The 6,885-nt window shown below is 39.4% G+C and overlaps 1 non-coding gene across 1 annotated transcript; it reads right to left on the minus strand.

Annotated features, from left to right (window-relative positions):
- Positions 1-5,310: 5,310 nt before the first annotated feature.
- Positions 5,311-5,417, minus strand: LOC141637689 (small nucleolar RNA R71). The gene has a single exon (XR_012541859.1). It is a non-coding gene; the product is annotated as a small nucleolar RNA R71 (small nucleolar RNA).
- Positions 5,418-6,885: the final 1,468 nt, after the last annotated feature.

Raw genomic sequence — 6,885 nt, forward strand, 5'->3', positions numbered from 1 at the left:
GACACGACTCGACGCATTTCATGCTTGGTTGAGGTTCGAGAAATATTTTGGATTGATTTTGAAAAACGAATGATCGATTTGAAAAAAAGAGATTTGAAATGGGCGACATCGGCTATATAAAAGCTTGTTTTGGGCCGAAATTCTAGTCCTATTTGGGCAGCATTTCGCGTTTTGAAAATCATGCTAGGTTTGAAAGTAAGTTGTTCAAAAGTTCGGTTTTGAAAAGGACTTGGAATTTTCGAAAAAAAAGACTCGGGAAAACATATTGCACGTTGTCATTCTCATGTTATAAGGATGTATGCTCCTAGACATCTCTAGGTCTCGGCAAGTCTTCTACAAGAAGGTCTATGCCCTCCATCCTTTTGCAGTCTTATAAAGCGAGGTGTCTTAAGGTAAAGTACCTAGAAGATCGTCCCCATTCCCAAGAACCACGCGAGGCGAAGTGGAAGCGAGCAATGTGCGGCTTCTACGGCATAGCGGGACGTCGCCCCCACGCATCACGAAGAAACGCATTTGGGACGGCCGGGCAAGTCCTTAAGGGTTTATGCATGAATCGTAGCACTATGAGTAATGTTTTACTTTCCAACACTTTCTTTTCAAGTTTCACCTCGGAGGAAAAGACCCTAGAAACACAATGTAACTAGTCCTCTTTTCCCAGTGAGTCGCCAAAGCGTGGACAAGGCCCTCGGGAGGCTGCGTCCGGGATCCACACCGGCATAATCGACTCGAGGTTCTTTCGAATCGAATTAAGACATATTAGAGTCGCCACCAAGTTTTTTGGGAACTTGGAACCGTTCAAGTCAACTTTACACCTTTCATCGAAAAGCATAAAGCCAATCGACTACGAGTGATTAAAGATAAAGACTTGTACCCTATATCACTCGATTTGAATGACTCTCGTAATCCAATGGTATTTAGACGGATCCACAAACCATAGATCTTGAGTAAGGGGTGAGGGTACGTGTTGGGAAGCCCATAAGGACACCCAACCCCGCCCGTCAATAACGGCCTCTACTAAGTCAAGTGTCGGATTTCAAACAAGGTCATAGCTACTACGATGTATGAAATGCAAACGTTGTTTTAAACCCTAACATGTGAAGTTTCTATGTTGATTTAGATGCAACTATACTAACTTTGTCAAAGTTGTAATTTAGCATGTGGGTTGATTGATCTAACAACATGTAAAGCAAACAAACAAGGCTTAGGGGGAATGGGGGAGCCGTTGGGATCTACCTATTACAACCCAGGCATTTCATGCCGACACAACAACAAATTAAAGATACAACTCGATCTAAATACAATGGCTACATACAACTCAACACACGACACAAACACACGGCCATCTGACCTTGAAAACCGTGCACATGGGGGAGGTGACTCACGGCCTACATGACACACGGCCGTGGGTCCCTCCTCGTGTTGCGTGCTCTCACTTAATCCCATCGAATTAGACATTGGGCTACGCACCAAAGCATGCATTAGCATAAACCGGGCCATGTTGCTTTAAACAACATGCGGTTTACTACGCTCCTACAAGCATTGGGAACAACCGTCTAACCAAATAAAACTAAGGTTTTCAGAAAAGGTTTTGACTCAAAAAGGAGAACTAATTACAAATAGATTACAAAACGTGACTCAAAGAAACATAAATTAATTACAAGTGATAAAACAAATAAAGAACGAACGATGCAAAAACAAACGAAATAGGAAAGGCCAAACACACGGCCAAACACACGGCCAACCACGGCCCAACCAAAGCCAACCTAGTTCCTAAGTTAGATTTATTGATTAGATCGAATGATTGCGAAAAGGAATCGAAAACAAGTTAGAAAACGAGTTAAAAACGATGTTGATTGATTGTCGCGCAAGGGTGCATTCTACACGGCCTAAAGGGTCCAATTAGGTTAAATTCGCTAATTAATTTAACTCATCGAGTGTCAATAAGAAGGTGCTAATCACGCACTCTTATACTAGCGAGAAATTAGGTGAAAAAGATAGATGCATTCAATTATTTACGTAAATCGTCGATTGATTTTATAACTTACGTCGAAGCCACCTAAAGTGTCTAATTAGATTATTAAATTAAATTAATGTCATCTAAATATGTCATAGGTTAACAATCAGAAGTTAAACTAACATGCAACGGGTCCTAAGGTCCATCGATTTGGCGAAACAAGAAGAGGGTCGAAAGCGAAGATCGAAGTTAGATAACTTGTTTTATTTATGCCCTACCTTGAACACGAGGATATGTAAATGAGACGGGGGTGTACGACCGACAGAAGGAGCGGTTTCTTTTCCCATCTCAAGTCAACGCGGGTGTTCATGGTGGTACTTTAACTCATACTCGGACTAACTAGTTTCATAGTTAAATTAAAACAATCGATAAACAAGCGAAAAAAACAAACAAAAAAAAAGACGATAAAAAAGGCATAAAAAACGAAATAAACAGAGAGAAGAGAAGGGGATTTGATGCACCCTCAACCTACATGTATCGTTGACACCGTCTTGGGTCGTAATCGATGGTAGATTTTATCTCGAGAGGCCGTCGTCGACGAAGTAACAAAGCAACACGCGTTTTGGAAAGTTTCTGGACAGCAGTTTTAAAACAGTGATATCTCCCTCGTTTCACGACGAAAATTCGGTCCGAAAGATGTTTTGGAAACTAGAAAGAGAGGAGAACAAGGATCTTAAAGCAACCCCTGCTCGATTTGGGTTATTGGGCACGAAAAACGAGCACAAACAGAACTGGACAGACAAGAGTAAACCGCGAAAACAGAGTGTTATTTCACTCTGTTTTTCGAGGGATCTCGTGTGCTCTCAAGGTCAATTCGGCTTGTAAATCTTTGTCTAATGTGTAGATGGATGTTATGTGGTTAATTAGGAACAAGAAACTCGAATTTTTATGGTGATTTGATGGAGGAACGAAAGGGTTTTCGAAGGAGACACACAAACAATTTCAGTTTGTGTGTCGGTTTTGTTTAGGGTTTTTGGAGGATGTTTAGGGTTTGTTTCTGAGGTTTAAAGCTTGTGGGTGATGGTTGGATGTATGGAGAACTTAGAGCCATGATTGTATGGTGAAGGGGTGGTATTTATAAGGGTTTAAAATAGGTTAAAAGGGAGGAGAGGCAAATCGGGCTCAATGAACATAGCTGCTGTCCATCGGTTTTGGGAGGGGTTTCTAGGGTTCGTTTTGGGGGATTTCTTGGTGATCAAGCTAGGATAATATGGGTAGGATACTAGGGTATGGGTTAGGGTTAATGGGTACGGGTCTTGGTAGTGTTTGAAGCGGGTTTGGGCTCGCGAATTGAGCTGCAAAACAGGGTATACGGGATTGGGTTGCGGGCTGCTTGTGAGGGGTTTGGGACGAGAATTTGGGCTGCTTGTGAGGGGGTTCGAACAAGGGTGGATGGGTATTGGTCTAGGTGGGTTAGTGTACTCGAGATTCGTGCCAATTCGCAAAGGAAACGGGCTTAAAAACCGAGCTAAAATCGAGCTCAAAACACACGATGCAAAACGAGTTCTTCGCTTTTAAAAAAAACGATTTTTCAAATCAATTAACAAATTGAAATAAATGACTTTTCAAATCAAATATACTTATAAAATTATTTTTCAAATCAAATATTTATTTTATTTTCAATAAAATAACTTAAGAAAATAAATTCAAAATAAAGCTTTAATTTAAATATCATTTAAACTAAATAAAAATGAATTCACTCAAAAAACACATTAATTTTAAATATCATTTAAAATAACAAAATGAACCCACTAAAAACATTAATTTAAATATCATTTAAATTAACAGAATGAATTCACTAAAACGTTAATCTAAATATCATTTAAATTAATAAAATACTTCGTCGACGGCGCCCATTCTACCTCGTAAAACGAGCTCCAAATAATGACAATGACAACTAAAGAATACATGTGTCCTATCATCATCGGGTGTTTGTCGGGTTCTCTATAAATTCCAATATCGACGGATACGGGTATCTACAACATGCACATGTTATATTTGATGAAATGCTAAGCCTATGAATCCTTGCATTTACTATCATCTTCTATCTTTTCAATGAGACTTGTAAGACATAACCCAACTCGAGTCTTGTTAGACCATGCATGTGTTGAGTAGGAAAGATTAAGTCGACTTGTAGGTGTTGTACAATCTAATCGATTCGGCTCCGGGACCCAAACTTTCCTAGGATTGTAAGACATAACCCAACTCAATCCATCACAACAATAATTGCTTGCTTATAATTTGAGAACATGTTTGTATGATCATATCCCATGATTCCCCTATGAACCCATGACACCCTAGTGCTTTTAATCAATTGTTTACACCCCTTATTTTATTCATCTTGCTAGTTTATTTTCATTGTTATTTTAGTTTAGTGACCTTCTACACCAACTCAATTTGTGACACCCCTTAGACACCACTAGTTACAATAGAATTCTCATTTCAATACCCGTCCCTTGGGATCCGACCTTTACTTGCCTCTTTACTAATTGTAGAGTTGTTTGTGAAGTATAAATTGTGTTTTGTATCGACCATTGACCAACGACCACATATACTTAATTGTGAACACGAAATGGCCTCGATAAAAAATGGCGCCGTTGCCGGGGACGGTGTTTAATTGATTTAAGATTTCTTTTTATTGTTATTAGTTGTGTCTTTCTTCGCCTTGGGGAAGTAAAACTCCTCAAGGTTTGTTCTAATTGTTTTCGAGTTGTTTGATATTTTGCATGTCTAGAAGGTTACAAAGTGGTTTGTTACCTTTTGACCGTGAAATCGAAAGAACCTTGACGAATAATAGGAGACTTGTTAGGAGGAATTTGAGAGGTGTTGGTGAAGTTGTTCAACCCACTAGTGAGTTTGTCAATCCTTTCGCAATAGAAGGAGAAGAAAACCCATTAAACAATACCACACAAAATCCACCTACAATGCCTAAATTCTCATCACACTCTATACCCACCGAGGAGAATCTACCAAATGGTACTCCTACACCGCAACATCTCACCGGTAATTTTATTGCCAAGTCCGCCTTCATCCAACTAGTTGAGAGGAGCCAATTTGGGGGGATGCCAAGTGAAGACCCTCATTCTCATATGGAAACCTTTTGCGATTATTGTGATGCTATCTCTCAAACGGGCGTGACTCAAGACCAAATAAGATGGGTCTTATTTCCTTTTTCGTTAATCGGCACCGCGAAGCAATGGTTGAAGGGCCTTGATAAGGCCACCCTTGGAATAGATTCTTGGAAGAAGTTGGCTCTAGCTTTCTACAAAAAATTCTACCCACCGGAAAAGACTAACATGCTAAGAGCTCAAATTATGGGTTTTAAGCAAAGGGATGAAGAATCTTTGTATGAAGCTTGGGAGCGGTTCAAAGGTGTTTGTCGCTCATGTCCTCACCATGGACTTAGCGAATGGTTTTTGGTGCAACAATTTTGGAATGGTTTATATGAAGATTCAAGGAACATTCTCAATATGGGATCAAATGGAATGTTCACCGAAGTTGATGACAATCAAACATGGAACAAGATTGAGGAAATGGCGGTCCATAATTCACAATATAGTAGACCTCGCAAGGCTACTAGAGGAGGAAAGCATGAAGTGGACTCCGTTACTCAATTGGGTGCTCAACTTAGTGCTCACATTGACACAATCAACTTGAAGTTTGAACAAGCTATGGCTAGACTTGAGGAAAACTCAAAATCATCGAAGCATCATGTCAATGCCATGACGGCATCCTCATCAATCCCAAGTGGGATATGTGAGAATTGTGGAACTTTGGGTCATGACCCAAGTGAATGTAGGGGAACAAATGAACAAGTTAATGCTTTCCAAGCTTACAAAAGTGGTACCCCTTATTCAAATTTTTACAATGAAAACACCAAGTTCCATCCAAATCTCTCATACAAAAGCCAAAATGTTCAAAACCCTCAAACAACATACACTCCACCACCCATGAGAAATCAAAATCAAAAACCCTTTTACAATCAAAACCAAGGTTACCAAAATCAAAATCCATACAATCACCAAAATGACCAAGGTTTTGATGTCCAAAAAGCGGTCCTCCAAATGCAAAAGAATCAACAAGAATTTTTCACTCAAATGCAAAAATGGCGCCGTTGCCGGGGAATGGGCACAAAATTCTACAATTTTGGAATGGTTTTTGATCGAGGCCATTTCGTGTTCACAATTAAGAATATGTGGTCGTTGGTCAATGGTCGATACAAAACACAATTTATACTTCACAAACAACTCTACAATTAGTAAAGAGGCAAGTAAAGGTCGGATCCCAAGGGACGGGTATTGAAATGAGAATTCTATTGTAACTAGTGGTGTCTAAGGGGTGTCACAAATTGAGTTGGTGTAGAAGGTCACTAAACTAAAATAACAATGAAAATAAACTAGCAAGATGAATAAAATAAGGGGTGTAAACAATTGATTAAAAGCACTAGGGTGTCATGGGTTCATAGGGGAATCATGGGATATGATCATACAAACATGTTCTCAAATTATAAGCAAGCAATTATTGTTGTGATGGATTGAGTTGGGTTATGTCTTACAATCCTAGGAAAGTTTGGGTCCCGGAGCCGAATCGATTAGATTGTACAACACCTACAAGTCGACTTAATCTTTCCTACTCAACACATGCATGGTCTAACAAGACTCGAGTTGGGTTATGTCTTACAAGTCTCATTGAAAAGATAGAAGATGATAGTAAATGCAAGGATTCATAGGCTTAGCATTTCATCAAATATAACATGTGCATGTATTAAGATTAAAACAAGCAAGCAAATAAGATATGAAAGCATATTGATTTAAGCATGAATCATTCCCCATGTTGGTTTCCCCTAATCACCCATTAAACCCTAGCTAAGA

This window comes from Silene latifolia, unplaced genomic scaffold (genome assembly GCF_048544455.1).
Source record: "Silene latifolia isolate original U9 population unplaced genomic scaffold, ASM4854445v1 scaffold_132, whole genome shotgun sequence".
Classification (NCBI taxonomy): Eukaryota; Viridiplantae; Streptophyta; class Magnoliopsida; order Caryophyllales; family Caryophyllaceae; genus Silene; species Silene latifolia.